Raw genomic sequence first — 18,734 nt, forward strand, 5'->3', positions numbered from 1 at the left:
AATTCTAACATGGGTGTCACTGGGCTAACATTGTCATTATGACTGCATTCTTTTCTGGAGGTTCTAGTTGATTATCTGTTTTCTTCTCAGCTTCGAGAGGCCACTTGTATTCCTTGGTTCATTGCTTCCCTCCTCCATTATCAACTCAGGAATATTGCATCTTTATTATGCTGTTTCTATTCATCACATCTCTTGCTCCCTCTTCCACTTTTGAGGACCCTTGTGATTACATTGGGCCCACTGGATAATCCAGCCACCTGAATTCATCTTTGCCAGGTGTCCTAACATACTGTTTCCAGACATTAGGACACAGGCGTTTTTTTTTTTTTGTTTGTTTGTTTGTTTTAGTGAGGGAACTGCTTATTCTGCCTGTAACAAGGGGAAAAAAATCTCAGGACTAAATCAGCCCAGAACTATAGCCCTGTCATTTTGTGCTGCTATAACAAAGTTCCATTGTCGGGGCAGCTTATAGACAACATGAATGTATTTCTCATAGTTGTGGATGCCTGAAGTCCAAGATCACATTGCTGGGTTCTGGTGAGAGCTTCCTTATGGCTTTTGGATAGCTGCTCTCTCCCTTTATCCTCACATAGCAGAAATAGAGGGGAAGCAAGCTCCCATAGGACTCTTACAAGGGTTGACGCCCTTACAAGAGTCTCAACCCTCACCTGACCTAATCCCAACTCCATCCCAAAGGTCCCACCTCCTAATACCATCACACAGCGTGTTGAGTTTAAACAAATTAATTCAGTCCATAACAAGGAATGAATTACAATTTTGTATGTAAGAAGAAGTGGAGTCCTTTGCTTGAGGAGGAGATTAAGGAACAGTTCTAAGAAACATGGAATTTTTATAAAGATGAGTACTGTCTCCTCACTCCACAATCTGCCTGCAGACATACTTACCCCCTATATATCTCTTAAAAAGCTGCACACTCATGAGGTTGTAATCCTTAACATCAATAGAAGACCAGTACCAAGCCATCAGGTTCCACAAACCACGTTGTGCAGGCTTGAGCTTGTTATAGTTATAGACCCAGTTCTCCTGAGTTCTGCACTAGGAGTCTCCTCTTGGTTCAGGGATTAATTTGCTGTGTAATTTTTTGCAAACAAGATAATGACACTGGGTTTGGTTTCTTAATCTCTACAATGAGGGTGGTGGTGACCAAGATGGTCTCTAAAATGAGTCCATTTTTCAGGTAAGAGGAAAGTGAGCCTTTGAGTAAATAAGTCAACAAGAATGCATGGCTAGATAAGTGTGGAGTAAGAATTCAATTCATACTCTAGAGCCTTACACTGGGCTGCCTGCATTCTTCTCCTTGGCTAAACCATCTCCACTGGTCAGTAATGAATGATACGGAATGATAATCTCTGAATAGGATTTACCTTGATGAGTGGATTTTCTCTGCAAAAGAGTGGTGCAGAGAGCAAAAGGGAACAAACCAGAATCAGAAAGGGGATCTTGTTCCTTTCCCATCTCTTGGTACCCTGGAGTTTTCTTCATACTCAGGCTGGTGAAGAAGAGGTATGTTCTTCTTAAAATATTTACTTGGTGTCTCCATACTTCTACCCACATCGGTTTCTCTAACTCTGGATCTGAACCCAAGTGTACATGACAACGATGTGTCAAATACAGTTCTCCATGTTAAACACAAACTGTCTTTTGTTCATGGGACTTTGTCTCTAATGCATGTAATAACCCTGGCAATCTTCGTGGATGCACATTGCTAGTGTACTAAGATAGGTGTGGAATAAAAGAAGAAAGATGGTTACTTGTGTATATTTTTCTGTGCATGTAAAAGTTAGTAGTTACTAATACTAGTTCAAAACACTAGCTGGAAAATCTTCTTCTATGCCTTTTGTTGGTATAATTATTATACAAGAGGTAGGTACTATATTTTAAATACTTACTCTTTATATAGATACTTAATGTAGGGGAAGATTCCCAAAGAGCTTCAGAAAATTCCTATATCTAGTAGTTTACCTGTAACTTTCTGTTTTTAAAATATCAAAATGCTCATCTGCACTAGTCATGGGATGTTTAAAGAAAATAAGAAGTATTTGGCCTGTTATTTTACACTGTTCTGTTAGTCTTAAGTGAATTTATTGATTGTGTTAATCCTTTATAGAAGCACCGAGACAGTAAACACTGTATTTTACCAAAAAAAAAGTAATAATAATCAGTGAAGACAAATGACTTAAAACTTGAGTTGTGCCTCAAGAATTATATTTCTACTTTTCTAATTATAGATAGTAGCATTAATATTACCCTCTTAAATGTGCCAATAAAAGTCTCATCTAGCAAAATTGAATGATATGTGAATTCACAACCTGTACTAAATGTTAGAACCATAAATAAGCTTGGAAATAAATTAGATCAAAATATTCCTTTTTCCACAAGGAAATTGAGAACCAGAGAATGTAAGTGATTTAACCAAGGCTATTAGCTAATTTGCTTCAATGTCCCCTATATGGGGGGGGGGGGACTAAATTTAAGAGATCAGATTTATATACTTCATCAGCCTCTTCTCCTGTCTCATCTCTATTACTGCCTTAACATACTTTCTCCCCACAAAAATTAGTATTTTTAGAAGCATCATTTTAGGGGAAGTTGCAAGGAATGTTTGCTATAAAATATTATCTAAAAAGAGATACGTTAAACTTTTGAAAAAAAAGGAAGGAGTTTGCTTTTGTTATTTAGCTTTTAAATATTTTTCTCAGGCTGCCTTGCCTTCTGTGGGACTGAAGTCATGAAAACTCTGTATATATCTCCTTACAATTTAAGCTAATTCTACATGTGATTGGTTCAAGAATATAAAATATAGAGAACATAGAATTCCTTAAAATTAATTGTGGTCCTAATTTTTAAATAATGAAATCAACAGAGAATTATCCATTTTTCAAAATAAATGTGCATATTTTCTTTTTTCTACTCTGTCCCTTTTATACAGAAAGGCAAGTGTGATGATGGACTTGTTTTTAAGAAATAATTTTGCCTCATATTTTTTCATTTCTCTGATCAATTATTTGACACAAGCTGACTACAGTTATCTTTTCTAATCCCTCATTTTTCATATCTTTTTAAAGTTCCATTATTAGACATGGAAAACTTTTGAGTGTTTTAAATCTTTTGGTATTTAGTCTGTTAGAAGGAGTTTTTAGCCTGTTAAAAAGGTCATAATTGAAAATGGTCACAGAATCCAGTGGGGGAGAATCATCTTTTGGCTTTAGGAGTAGAACCCAGTGATTAATCTCTTACACAGAACACAGAGTGCTTATCACAGGTGCCCTCCTTAATGCCCATCACCCATTTAGCCCATCCCCCCACCCACCTCTTCTTCAGCAACCCTCAGTTCTCTATAATTAAGAGTCTCTGATGCTTTGCCTCCCTCTGTTTTTATCTTATTTTTCCTTCCCTTCCTGTAGGGGTGAAATCATCTTTAGCTATTTAGCATCCTGAAATTCATCAATTTAACAGACATTTGTTTTGCTATTCAAATAGGAAATGCATGCTAGGATGTACCCTCTAGCAAAACACCAGGCATGCAGACTATGGAATCCATAGTAAGCACACTTGGCTGTCAACATTTAACTCAGGATGCTTGCAGAAAAAAATGAGTCACAGCATCAGCATAGGGCTCTCTGCCCTGTATTTTTCAGAGGACATACAGGAAGACTATCCCTTTCTGAGGATTAACTTGAATTAAAAACCCACAAATTGATAATTCTACAGAATTGCCACAAGATCTGCAACTTCGAGTGTTTGTGACCTTAAAATGCATACATATTTGGTGAGATCCTTCTTGCTGTATTTCATAGTGAGCTGGATTCTTACTGTCCTTATTTGGACAAGAGTGTTATTTCCAGAGCATGAATTACTGAGTTTCAAGGGATTTTAGGCTCTCTAGCTGACTCAATAACTATAGTTGCATTGGGCCTGTCTTCAAACCACATCAGATCTCAGAGCAAAGAGCAATGAAGCACAAAGCAAAAATACAGAGACTTCCATTTCTTCCATTGAGTTGGAAAGATGAATAGGAAAAATTCAGGACCTATAGAACTCTTTAAAAAACATAAAGAATCTTCATCATTTTTTATTTTCATTTTTCAGAACTGTCATCCTTCTCCAGCACTCAAAGGCATAGTGTCTAATGCCATCATAATAGGGTCCAGATACATTCCTTATCAAAAAGATATTCAGATAGGGGTGCCTGAGTGGCTCAGTCGGTTAAGCGGCCGACTTCGGCTCAGGTCATGATCTCTCGGTCCATGGGTTTGAGCCCTGCGTCAGGCTCTGTGCTGACAGCTCAGAGCCTGGAGCCTGTTTCAGATTCTGTGTCTCCCTCTCTCTGACCTTCCGCTGTTCATGCTCTGTCTCTCCCTGTCTCAAAAATAAATAAAACGTTAAAAAAAATTTTAAATAAAAAAAGATATTCAGATGGATAATTAGCAACAACAGACACTTCTAATGTAACACAGCAGACTGAATGCCTGACTTCATCATTACTATCATTTTACTATTGTTTCAGAAAAAATTAAAGGTGTAAAACAAGTACAGTGTTCTCCCAACATACAAGGAATGGATGAGAACAAGATGGAAAGTATATATGTGAGCGGTATTTGGCTTTGTACAGAGGACAAAGCTGAAGTCTAGGGTTCTGATGAAAAGGTACAGATAAGAAGCAACCATACACTGGCCAATTCACTCACATACACAAACACAGAATGAGAGACAGGAACTAACGAGAGGATTAATCTCCCAAGTACAACATATAATGGAGAAGATTTCCAGAATAAGTACAGGAAGTAGAAACCACCCCAAGTATTTTAAGCAGGAAGAGATTTCATACCATGAATGATGTGTTTACAGAATCAGTAAAAGGGGGGAAAAGTGGATTCTAAACTGGGTATTTCAAAATGATGCCCCTAAAATGTAGAACTGGCTAGTTAGGCCAGCCCCTATCCCTGAGGTCACCATGAGAGCCATGGCCACCACCAAAGCTGCCTTTGAACATCAGGAAACTGAAAAGTGGACACAACCCAGTGATTAGGAAATTATGTGAGAAAGTCACCAATAGGTGAGAAAAGCCCACTTTATGAGACTCAGGGAACTAGGAACTGGAGATATAATCTATAAGATTCTAATCTTGACAGTGTTAATAGTTGCCAAAGGGAAGTGGAGTCCACTTCTTCCATTCAAAATGGGCAAATACATCTAACTGTAATAACTTAATAATCACACATAAACAGTTGTAAGGAATTTGGGGAAATCTAGTTTTCTACCTGGGTAAGTGATGCGCTTACCTGAAACTCCACTACTAATAAAGAATAGAAGTGAGGGGACAAGTAACCTGAGGAGGATATCAGAGGTTTGCATTCCTTGAGATTTTGAACCAAAACTGTTCTAAATTTAGGCAGGTAAATATAGGGGGGTTAAGTAAAAGTCTATATACTGAACAGTGTTATTTCTAGCCCAATTCCTCCATTCAGCTTTCAAAATGCTGTAAGCTAGGTGTAATGCAAGGGGCATGTTTGCAACATTAGTACTTGGACAAATTAGCCCAAAGGAAAGCCACTAAATATATTTATATTTGGGGAGCTTAATGACATGGTCAGGGGAAACCCACAATTCCACAGTCTCACTACATTTATGATAAATCCTCCAATCAGATTTTAATGGCTCACAGTTAAATAGAAGGAGACTTTGAGGAATATTAGTCATTTCTTGAATTCCTTTAATATGAAAGAGAAATACCAAAACAAACAAGGAAACAACAGTTATTTATTTAATGTCTGGAGAAGCAGAAACAATACAGAGAACCACCACCAAAACCAAAAATCAATAAAAGGTTGATTAATATTGTCATAGGTTTCAGATGATAATTAAGAACACAACACAGTAAAAAAGAAACAATTCTATAGCATGAATGAGATTTGGAAATTAAAAATGTGGTATGTGAACTTTTAAAACTCTATAGAAGAATGAGAAGGTAATACTGAAAACAATCTCGTAGAAAGTAGAAGAGAAAAATGAGCAAGCAGATCAGATAAGAAGGAAAACAAATTTAAGGATCAATTAAAAAAGTCCAATATCTGACTAAGCATAAATCCAGAAAAAGAACACATACAGAAAAACCGTAAGAAATTATCAAAGAATTAACAACAAAAATCCCAGAACTAAATTATTCTGTATTTAGTTCAATATTCAATATTATTCAATATTAAAAGGTTCCACTAGGGGTCATTTTAATGATTAAAAAAGATGCATTGATAAAGTTGTGGTCCAAGATGGTGACTCAGGAAGACCCTAAACTCCCTTCCTCCATGGATGCACCAAACCTACACCTATTTATAGAGCAATTTCTCCTGAAGAACTGAGGGATAACTGAACAGCTTCTGCACAAGAGATAAACCACTTAAGATAACAGCAAGAGAAACAGACATAGTAATAAAGGAATTGCCCACCTTCAACACTACCATTCACAGTGGGGAGGGATAGTACTGAAGAAACTGTGAGCAGACTTCTCTGCTTTGGAAAATAAGAAAAGCTATAGCTTAAAAACTAGAATATAACTTTTTTTTTACATTTTTAAAAATATTTATTCATTTTTGAGAGAGAGAGACAGAAAGAGAGTGAGAGTAGGGAAGGGGCAAAGGGAGAGGGAGACACAGAACAAAGCAGGCTCCAGGCTCTGTGCTGACATGGGGCTCGAACCCACGAACTGTGAGATCACGACCTGAGCTGACGTTGATGTTCAACTGACTGAGCCACCCAGGTGCCCCAATGTAAACTATAATATAAAGGAAGCAGAATCCAACCCAGACTCTTGCCATATGGTGGAGGAGTTACTGGGACTCTCTCTAGGTCAGAGGGGCTGATGAAGGCCAATGTTTGCATTCCCACTCCAACTTGATGGTGTGGACAGGAAAGAGTCTGGGTGTCCTAGCCAACCTTCTGCTTCAGTGAGCCCTGGATCCCTAGCCCACAACAGCCCCAGATATCCTGGGACACAGAAAAAAAAAGCCGTGATTTCAAAGAACAACTAGAATATAAAGGTCCTTGAGAATGGCCAGGGGATCTCCTGAAACCTTCTCCAGGTGGAAGGGGCTGGCAAATACTATGGTTTACATCCCCACCCCCTCACAAAGCTTAAGAACAAAGACAAGAACACTGTCCTGGCCTCCTTACCAGCCTACCACTTCAGTGACTCCTAGGCTCCAAGCCCACACCAGCCTTACCTGTTCTACCTAGGCAACCCCCACATGGGATACAATAGGACACCCCTGGTCCGTGATCACTACAGCTCCAGCCATCTCACCAAGGTGACAAAGATGCAAAGCACCCCGTAACATTCTAGGTGCATACGATGTTGGTTCCAGGCAACTTCCAGAGTACTGCTGGTGCGGAGTGCCCCAGAACCTCCTTATCCATGTCTGTTTTGGCTCCAGCCAGAGGCCCTTGAATGGAGTGCCCCAGGAGCCCCTCCCACACACACGTGCCTCTGATCCCACGGTTCTACTAGGGCACCCCCTGTGTGAAGCACTCAGGAAACCGCCAGGGTACCCCTAGTTCAAGGCACTCCAAGACCCTTGGCTTATACTCACTTCAGCTTCACGTGTTCTCGCAGGGGCCCTCTGCATAGAAAGCCCAAGGACCTCCCTGGGCAATGCCCACTCTAGCTCCACTCATTCCTCCAGGGTAGCCCTAACTCAGAAAGCCTTGGTACTCCCAGACCATGACAGGCAATTTCAACCAGCCAGCCAAAGTCAGCAGGCACACACAGTGTTTGCAGGAGATGACCACAGAAAGATCATTCCTTCAAGTTTAGAAGTACCAGTTCAGCCTAATTCATGGAACCAAACACAGAAAGTCAAGGAAAATGAGGAGACAAAGGAATATGCTTCACATGAAAGAATAAGTGCCAAGCACACTACAGGAGAGGCCACTTCCTTAACATGGGGAACCCACTCCTTTTATCTGTGTCTTGCTAGAGATGGACCAACTTCCACCAACTCCCACAGGTGCCTTTGATAGCTGAGCTGTGTACTTCTTTATTGGCATTATCGTCCAGGAATCAACTCCGAACAGAACCAGCAGGAGTGTTCACAACTCTCTAACGGTTGCACCAGGTAGCAGAGACATGGCTCAAGCACCCTCTGAGCAGTTGGAGTGTTAGGACAACAGAATAGCAGCAGCTGCTTAACTCCATGTGTCATCATGAGAAACGAATTCCATGTTTCTGCTACACAAGAACCTCTCAGCTGTGACACTTCCTCAACAGCCTGCTCAGTACACATGTGATCACAACATTCAGTCGTGGACTACAAATCTAGCCATTTATTTCATGAATTCATCTTCAGAAAAATGCCATACCTTTTCACACGTGAGAGAATCTAGTATGTTTTCCCGAAATGCCTATATCCCTACTTCCTGTTGGGACTTTTTTTTTTTTAATGTTTATTTATTTTTGAGAGAGGGGAAGAGAGAAAGAGGGAGGGACGGAGGGGGAAGGGCACAGAGAGGGAGACAGAATCTCAAGCAGCCTCCACCCTGTCAGCACACAGCCCTGTGTGAGCCTCACGAACCACAAGATCATGACCTGAGCCAAAACCAAGAATCAGATGCTCAACTGACTGAGTCATCCAGGCACCTCTGGTCCTTCCTTTAAACTTTCTCACTTATATTTTTCCTCACCTCAAAGAAATCAATATAAAGTAAAAGGTTGTAACGCCTTTTTTCATTCCATGTTGGGCTCCCGCAACATGGTTTTCCACCTGATGGGATTAATAATCACAAGCATTTATGTAGCAAGTACTCTATGTGAAGCACTGTGCTAAAAGCTCTACAAATATTGTCTTATTTAAACTTCACAGAAGCCCATACCCCCAAAATACAAAGACACTAATTCAAAGGGTTATGTGCACCTGACATTTATTACAGCCTCATTTAGGGTAGACAAATTATGGAAGCAGCCTAAGTATCCATCAACTGATGAATGGATAAAGAAGAGGTGGTGTATATATATATACAATGGATTATTACTTAGCCATAAAAAAGAATGTAATCCTGCCATTTGCAATGACATGGATGGAGCTAGACGGTATAATGCTAAGTGAAATAAGTCAGTCAGAGGAAGACAAATACCACGTGATTTCACTTGTATGTGGGGTTTAAGAAACTAAACGACTGAGCAAAGGGAATCGAGAGAGAAATAAAGAGACACACCAAGAAGCAGACTCTTAACTACAGAGAACAAACTGGTGGTCCCCAGAGGAGAGGTAGGTGGGGGGATGGGTGAAATAGGTGAAGGGGATTAAGAACACGCTTATGATGATCACTGAGTGATGTTATAGAATTGTTCAATCACTATATTGTATGCCTGAGACTAATATAACACTGTACGTTAAATATACTGGATTGTTTACAAAAATTAATAAAAAAAATAAACTTCACAGAAACCCAGAAAAGAAGGCTCTCTCTACAGCTGAGGAAGCTGAGATTTTAATAAAGTTCAGTAAGTTGCCCAAGTTCTCACAGGTGGTGAGTGAAAGGGTAAGGACATGAATCTAAAAGTTCTGCTCCCAAGCCACTTGTTACCACCACACCAATAATTTTCCAAGTATGTTCCTGGATCTGCAGCATCAGCAGTAACCAGGAATGTGTTAGAAATACAAAGTTTCCATTTCTATCCCAGACCTTCTGAATCCAAAACTCTGGGGGTGGCAGTCGGTTTTTGAAAACCCTCCAGATGATGCTGGTCCATGCTAAAATTTGACAACCACTGATAAACTGGGGTCTGCAGACTGAGGCCAGACAGACAAATCTAGCCAGCCATCTCACTGTGGGGCCCTGAGCCAATAAGGGTTTTTATGTTTTTTGAAAGCGGTCAAAAATAAAACAAGTGTATATTATGGAGAATGTATGTGGCCAACAAATCCTAAAATATTTACCACCTGGCCTTTAAAGAAAAAGTCTGCTAACACCTGACTTAGATTATACTTTTCAGGGGACTGTACTTGATTTGTTCCAGATATTTACTTTCCAGTAATTGATAACAAGCAATTGCCAACATTGCCTTCCTCACTTTCTCTCTCTTGACCCTACTATTTGTCACCCTAATACTTTTAGCAAAGTACAAGCAGTCTGTTTGTTCTATAGATTACTGTCCCTTTATATTGACATATCTTTACAGATTTGAATTTGCAGCAAGCGTTCTAGAATGTGTTCACTTTCTCTGGGGCACTGTGCTTTCAAGCACTCCCTGGTGGCTTGGAATACTTTTTTATGGTTTTCTCCTTCATACATCTAAGCTCTCAGAGTACTTATTATATATAGATGGCTATATTTTTCTCATGTGAAGATATACTTTCATTAAGTACTCTTTTCATTGATTCTAAAACATAACTTTTGGTTTTTAAATCTCTGAAACAAGGATACATCTTTTTAAGTTTATTTTGAGAGGGCGAGAGTGAGAGTGGGGGAGAGGCAGGGAGAGAATCTAAAGCAGGCTCCGTGCTATCAGTGCAGAGCCCCATATGGGTTTCAAACTCACAAACCATGAGATCATGAACTGAGCTGAAGTCAGATGTTTAACCTACTGAGCTACCCAGATGCTCGTAGGATCCATCTTAAAATCCATGATGCTTACAGCTCTTTTGGACCAGGAAGCAGTCATGCCATTGTTTTCTTTTCCTACAAGGATGGACTAGGTCATAGCTACTCACATTTCTAGAGCTATGAACATAGTCAACTACCCCTGTGGAGTTTTATTTAAAATGTATTAAAAGATCACATGGTATTTCTTCATAGAAATATAAAAGGTTCTCCTTATTCAAAATAACATGGGAAGTGAGTGAAGCCAGTATCTTGGGATAATAACCACAATTCCACATTTTCTTTCAAAACAATGAAAAATGCTTTATAGGATTGAACAAAGGAAGACACCTGTGAGTAGATGAAGCTGTGATATATTCTGTTGATGAGAAACATGAAAAATTGCCTCAAACGTGGTAGGCACCATGGTGAAAGTTGGGGGAAACCACCCAGATCCTTAGAGCAGAGGAAAGTAATTTCTAAGCAGTAAGAGTCTGTGCCAATAATTCATGCAGCATGCAAAATTATCTTTGTGTGATATTTTATTTGGCAGACGTTCGGTTTTACTTAGTCGTTCATAAAATAGAGAATCTTGCAATTGATGTCATCTTAAATTATATAAAACAGAGTCTTAAAAGTGGTATGAATGAATGTTGCTAAATATTATGTGATTATATGTTAATTACAGCAATCTGAATTTAATAACGCCTATTTTTTAAATGCCAATATTTGGATGCTACTTAGCCAACATTCAAACAGCTACAATCAAGGTTGCCGCAAACACACAAGTGTTGCTCAATTAATGGGTCTCAGTCTACTTAGATATTTTTTTCTAACTTATTCTTAATCTATTAAACTCTATTTTTTTCCCGAGGTGAAAGAGGCCAGGATGTACTTGATTAACTGTGTCAAACTCTTGCAGATTACATCCCGCTTCTATTTTATATTGTTTTACACCTCTTTTTCACTCAAGACTTTTAACTACCTGTCTAAAATCAACCTGAAGAAAGGCTTAGGGTAGCTTTTCCAGAGTAACCATTTTCAACTTCAGCTTCATCACAGAGAGCAGAAACAAAGAAAAAAGATCATTCACTTTCATGAAAGCACTGGTTCTTTTTTTTTTTCAATTGTATTTTTTTATTTACATCCAAATTAGCATGTAGTGCAACAATGATTTCAGGAGTAGATTCCTTAATGCCCCTTCCCCATTTAGCCCATCCCCACTCCCACAACCCCTCCAGTAACCCTCTGTTTGTTCGCCATATTTAAGAGTCTCTTATGCTTCGTCCCCGTGTTTTTATATTATTTTTGCTTCCTTTCCCTTATGTTCATCTGTTTTGTCTCTTAAAGTCCTCATATGAGTGAAGTCATATGATATTTGTCTTTCTCTAATTTCGCTCAGCATAATACCCTCCAGTTCCATCCACGTAGTTGCAAATAGCAAGATTTCATGCTTTTTGACTGCCCAATAATACTCCACTGTATACATATATATACACCACTTCTTCTTTATCCATTCATCCATCAGTGGACATTTGGGCTCTTTCCATAATTTGGCTATTGTTGATAGTGCTGCTGTAAACATTGGGGTGCATATGTTCCTTCAAAACAGCATACCTGTATCCCTTGGATAAATACCTAGTAGTGCAATTGCTAGGTCATAGGATAGTGCTATTTTTAATTTTTTGAGAAACTTCCATACTGTTTTCTAGAGTGGCTGTACCAGCTTGCATTCCCACCAACAATGCAAAAGAGATCCTCTTTCTCTGCATCCTCGCCAACATCTGTTGTTGCCTGAGTTGTTCATGTTAGCCATTCTGACAGGTGTAAGGTGGAGTCTCGTGGTTTTGATTTGTATTTCCCTGATGATGAGTGATGTTGAGCATTTTTCATGTGTCAGTTGCCCATCTGGATGTCTTCTTTGGAGAAGTGTCTATTCATATCTTTTTCCCATTTCTTCACTGGATTATTTGTCTTTTGGGTGTTGAGTTTCATAAGTTCTTTACAGATTTTGGATACTAACCTTTTATCTGATATGTCATTTGCAAATATCTTCTCCCAGTCCATCAGTTGCCTTTTAGTTTTGCTGATTGTTTCCTTCACTGTGCAAAAGTTTTCATTTTGATGAGGTCCCAGTAGTTCATTTTTGCTTTTGTTTCCCTTGCCTCCAGAGACGTGTTGAGTAAGAAATTGCTGCAGCTGAGGTCAGAGAGGTTTTTTCCTGCTTTCTCATTGATGATTTTGATGGCCTCCTGTCTTACATTGAGGCCTTCCATCCATTTTGAGTTTATTTTTCTGTATGGTGTAAGAAAGTGGTCCAGGTTCATTCTTCTGCATGTCGCTGTCCAGTTTTCCCAGCACCACTTGCTGAAGAGACTGTCTTTATTCCATTGGATATTCCTTCCTGCTTTGTCAAAGATTAGTTGGCCATATGTTTGTGGGTCCATTTCTGGGTTCTCTATTCTGTTCCACTGATCTCAGTGTCTGTTTTTGTCCATGTACCATACTGTCTTGATGATTACAGCTTTGCAGTATAGCTTGAAGTCTGGGATTGTGATGCCTCCTGATTTGGTTTTCTTTTTAAAGACTCTTTTGGCTATTCGAGGTCTTTTCTGGTTCCATACAAATTTTAGGATTATTTGTTATAGCTCTGTGAAGAATGCTGGTGTTATTTTGATGGGATTTCACTGAATATGTAGATTGTTTTGGGTAATACTGACTTTTTAACAATATTTGTTCTTCGTATCCAGGAGCATGGAATCTTTTTCCATTTTTTTATGTCTTCATCAATTTCTTTCATAAGCTTTCTATAGTTTTTCACCTCTTTGATTTTGATGCAATTGTAAATGCAATTGATTCCCTGATTTCACTTACTGTTGCTTTATTGTTGGTAAATAGGAATACAAATGACTTCTGTGCATTGATTTTATATCCTGCCACTTTGCTGAATTCATGAATCAGTTCTAGCAGTTTTTTGGTGGAATCTTTTGGGTTTTCCATATACAGTATCATGTCACCTGTGAAGAGTGAAGGCCAGACCTCCTCCTGACCAATCTGGATGCCTTTTATTTCTTTGTGTTGTCTGACTGCACAGGCTAAGACTTCCAATACTATGTTGAATAACAGTGGCTAGAGTAGACATCCCTGCAAAAGTGGCTCCCTGCGCTTCTCTCTCCCCAAGTTCACCTCTCTGCACCACATACCTGCTGGATTCTGTGGTTCAGGTTGTGCAGATTGTTGTGTTAATCCTCAGACCAGTTTTCTAGGTGTGCAGGATAGTTTAGTGTTGGTCTGCCTGTATCTCATGGACGCAAGACACACAAAAAACTTCCATGCTGTTCTGCCATCTTGGCTCCTCCCTGAGCACTGGCTCTTCTAAAGCTCACGATTATATATTTCACATTAAACATAAAGGGAGTGGCTCCCATCATCCCTATCAGCCTGTGTTTACTGAGATGTCAATGTTTCATCCTTCTACTTGACATTTGTCCCCTTGCCAATCATAACATGACCACCTCTGAAAACTGCTTAGCACTAGGGGGAAAAAACCCAAACCAATGATCAAAATCTATGAATTTATTCATATTTAAATGGAGTATCCATTTTAAAAATTAAAAGATATTGGTACCTGCAAAAAGAACACTGACATTTGAATCCTCTTTATAGCCCTTACTTGAATCAAGAGAAATCCAAGATTTATTTCCTACTTGACCCTCCAAATCACTATAGAGAAAATTGTACAGTGAATGTCGATCTGTGGTAACTTAAGATTCATATGCTGTCCTGCCTGATAATGGTCTAGTACTACGTGAGTGTTTCTAAGTGAGGAAAGATGTGTCCCTACACTGGCAGTTACAAAGACAAGTAGCTCTTGAATTTTTGGAGAAGAAGATCAGCCTTGGTAAATCAACAGCATCCTGGCTTTAGCTCATTTGCCCTGACTTTCATGTAAGAGTGTACTTTGAAATATTGTCACCTATGGGACTAGTGGTGCAGAAAGGAGATGAACAGTGCTTGAAGCACAGTGTCAATGGAGAAAACTATGTACAGCATTTCAATGTTAGCATCTCCATGATGAAAATAATAGGGAAATAACAGTCTCTTCCTGTCTGTCTCACACAAACTTTGTAGGCAAGGTCATTTTATCTGCTTAGTTTCCTTAACAAAATCTTATAATCTGAAGAAAATCGTGAATCTCAAGATGTCCTGCTTTCTGAAGTATGGCCACAAATCTACATTAGAATGGAAAAAAAACACATGACATATTTTTATTTTCTTCAGTATATGGTCAAACTACACCAAAGATTTCTCTAGTATTTTAAAAATATCATTTTGGGGTGCCTGGGTGGCTCAGTCGGGTGAGTGTCTGACCTTGGCTCAGGTCATGATCTCATGGTTCGTGGGTTCAAGCCCCACATGGGGCTCTGTGCTGACAGCTCAGAGCCTGGAGCCTGCTTCAGATTCTGTGTCTCCGCCTCCCTCTGCCCCTTCCCCGCTCATGCTCTCTCTCTCTCTCTCAAAAATAAATAAACATTAAAATATATCACTTTAAGGTTTCCTTGATTAGCTTTTCCTGAGTAGGCTAAATGGCCAGTTGGTCAGCTGCATTAAGAGTCCTCTGATAAGATCTTGCCTGATCATTTAGTGTAAAATAACTAGTATAATCTTTTAGTATAAAATACCACACTATATAATAAAATGCTGATAGGAAGACAGGAAGGCAGAAAGGGTAAAAAGGAAGAAATAGAAGGAAAGAGAATGGGGAAAGCAGTAAAAGAGAAGAAGGGAGGAAAAACTGAAGGCAGGGAGGGAAGGGGAGAAAATGCTAACTTAGAATATGTTAGACAAATACTTAAAATTTTAGCTGATTTTCCAAAATACGTAGACATATATAAAAACAGAATCTAAATCTGAATTAAAAAAGAGCTTACTATAAAGCACTGGGTGTTGTATGGAAACCAATTTGACAATAAACTTCATATATTGAAAAAAAAAAAAAAGAAAAAATGAGGCTATTAATTGTGTGCTTACCTGAGATTCTCCTTTTATATTTACAAAACTATCTGTATCAAAATAAAACCTGTATGTGCAAATTTCAAAAAAAATTAAAAAAAAAAGAGCTTACTTTGGCTATTTCATTTATTAATTATAGGTTGCAAATAAGCTGGGGTGTTGATTTCTGGCAGAGGTGGGGAGTACGAGATAAAGCACACTTTGAAAATTCCAACATATCTACACTTTTGGATGGTGAGCACGTCCTCTGGCTTAACCCTAATCAGATGTCCTAACTGCATATTCACCTACTGGGGGCGTGTTAAGGGGCAATCTCTGATTGCTGGGGCACACTAAATCCAAAATTATACATGAACTGAGACTGGACTTATTTTTGCTCCTTGGGAAATACTGAACACTTGTCTTTTTCTTTGGCTGTTTGGGAAATCTGTGGGAGACCCAGGCCATGGTGGGGTGTGGTTACACGGACAGGATTTTGAATGTATGGGCAGGGGAAGCCCACCCCAGAGGGATTGGGAGAAACACCTGTCACTGTCCAACACCACATCTTCTCTCTGTTAGTCTGGATTATCTAGTATTGATTGAACCTGAGGACTTGACAGGGATGGGGAAAAGATCACTAATTTTCAGTTCTTTGAATTGTTTTGGCATAAAGTAAAATCTATCGTTATGGCTATTTTTCAATTTCTGAAGGTGAACAAACACAGCAATGCTAATAGTTAAGTGCCATTTAAAATATGTGTGGCAGGGGTGCCTGGTGGTTCAGTGGGTTGATTGATGGACTCTTAATTTAGGCTCAGGTCATGATCTCAGGGTTCATGAGTCTGAGCCCCACTTAGGGCTCTGCGCTGAAGGCATGGAGCCTGCTCGGGATTCTCTCTCTCCTTCTTCTCTACCCCTTCCCCACCTGTGCTCTTTCTCTCTCTCAAAATAAATAAATAAACTTGAAAAAAATAATAAATATTAAAGAATAAAACGTATGGCAAACTGCCATCTTATTTGGCATAATCTGACATATTTGCAAATGGTGTTGGTTTTTCACTCTCATGTAAAGTACTCATTAAGTTTTATCCGAAGATGAAATGTTAAGGACAGGGTGGAAAACATGAAGAATAAAATGTCCAGTATGAGGGGAGGGAAAGTAGAGAAGAAAACAGTGTGAACATACTTTTCTTTTCTTGAACAAGAAAGGCATGAGGATGCACAGAAACTCCTTATGCAGCTGATTAAAAATTCCAAGAGAACTGTTCCTTCTTCCTCATTTCACACAAAATGAGCAGTGGGTAAAATGTGCCATCAGACAGAAATTTAAACATGGACTCTACTCACTCTCTGTCAATACCGAAGAGAGCACTGACCTATTTTTCTTCATTAAAAGTTTGATGCTTTAAGTATATAGGACATTCTCAGGACTGAGTCTGAGCACATTATGCAATTTATTGTCAGGTATATTTGGAAACCTAGGAGTATTTTATGAGTTCCAACATACTAGTTTTTTGTTGTTGTTGTTTGTTTTGTTTTTTTGGTCCATTTCCGATTACTGTGATTCTCCGAAATGAGAATTTAAAAATTGTTAACATTTACAGTTTACTCTGTGAAATGCATTACCACTAGTGTAAAAAAGAAAACTACAGATTAGGGCTCCTGGGTGGCTCAGATTCTCCCTTCCCTTTTCTCTATCCCTCTCTTGTGCTTGCTCACTCACTCTCTCTCTCTCTCTCAAAATAAATAAACTTAAAAAAAAAACAACTCAGCCCCAAAATGGAATCACTCATGTTAGAGCCCCACATCAGCAAACCAAGACTTAGCACCCAACTTCCCTGTGGTTTCAACCCCCTGGGAACGTGACCTTTAACCAGCCAGCCTAGAACTTCCTGCTCAGCACTAGGAGGAAATCCCATGAAAGACCCTTTGGGTTCCCCTTGGGAGGGCAACCTTGCCTCAAACAGTGCTTTCTGTGTTAACACTTTCCTAGTCTCCTTTCCCTCTCTGACCTTAAAAACCTTTTCTTTCCTGGAAGCTGGAAGTTGCTTCTTATTCTTTGCTGGGTGGGATGCTGCCTGATTCATGAACCATTCGATAAAGCCAGTTAGATCTTTGGATTTACTTGGTTGAATTTTTGTTATTTAACACTAATGTTCATAATAACTGTGCAAAGTGAGTTTCTTTAACCTTACTTTACTGACAGTGCATAGTACAAATGGTAAAGAGTGTTCACAGACCTGGATTCAAATCCTAGCTCTACTCCCTACTTGTGATGTTTAACAATTGATGTAATGCCTCTCTCATAGTCTTCATTCATGAAATGGGATTAATAGTACTTATTTCAAGCATGTATCGTAGGAATCAAATTGGACATGCACTGGCATATAGTGATGACTCAATGTTTCTCAGCTTGAATTTAAAATACCTTGGATGAGGCCACAGAAGTAGTCAGTAATGCTTCTGGGAATCAGATCTGGACTTATCTACCCTCAAAACGAAAATCACATTTTCTACTATAACGCACTACTCAAATCATTACAACAGGATATTTCACATACATTTAAGGTGTGAGACAGGTAATACATTAATTCACTACACTTTAAGGACAGAGTCACAAAAAATAGATTCCTATACACGGTCAGTGCTTTATTTTCAGATTTTTAAAAAACAGCAGGTCTCAAGAGCCCAGAGGATTTCAGATGGCTTACCATGAGTAATATGTATTAAAACCTGAGATGGCCTTTAACGACACACTTGAAAATAAATTACATTGAGTCCATTTTCAAGCAAAACTTGTCAGATAAAATTATGAAGTGATGGATTCTTAAAATAATGAGACACAGCTCTTTTACAGGTTCTTATTTTCTGTATGATGGTATGCTAAGGCCTTTCAATGCCCTATCTCAGCTGGACGTCCAAATAAAATTCATGAGGTAGGTCACACATTCTTCCCAATTTGTGGCAGAGCAGTGGAGGCTTGAAGTCCTATAATCTAGCCAAGTGGAAAAGCCAACATTTGAGTCCAAGTGGGCCTGATGCCTAACACTACTTTTTTGGGTTTATTGTTTGGTATTTTCTGACAACTTTTATTCTGCTGACATATTTTCGTATCATCACAGTGTCTCTTTAGCAAGGAATTTTTG

The 18,734-nt window shown here is 39.0% G+C and overlaps 1 long non-coding RNA gene across 15 annotated transcripts in view; it reads left to right on the forward strand.

Moving 5' to 3' along the window:
* Positions 1 to 18,734, forward strand: part of LOC122231182 — a 251,927-nt gene that overhangs the window by 191,400 nt on the left and 41,793 nt on the right. For 12 of the 15 annotated variants that reach the window (XR_006208358.1, XR_006208356.1, XR_006208357.1 and 9 more), the window contains one exon: positions 18,446 to 18,524. The exons of 2 other annotated variants lie outside the window; for them this stretch is intronic. This is a non-coding gene — a long non-coding RNA (uncharacterized LOC122231182). Of the gene's footprint in view, positions 1 to 15,745; positions 15,841 to 18,445; positions 18,525 to 18,734 lie in introns of all 15 variants that reach the window. One more of the 15 variants, XR_006208361.1, reaches the window with a different exon arrangement.

Source organism: Panthera tigris, chromosome D1 (assembly GCF_018350195.1).
Source record: "Panthera tigris isolate Pti1 chromosome D1, P.tigris_Pti1_mat1.1, whole genome shotgun sequence".
Taxonomy (NCBI): domain Eukaryota; kingdom Metazoa; phylum Chordata; class Mammalia; order Carnivora; family Felidae; genus Panthera; species Panthera tigris.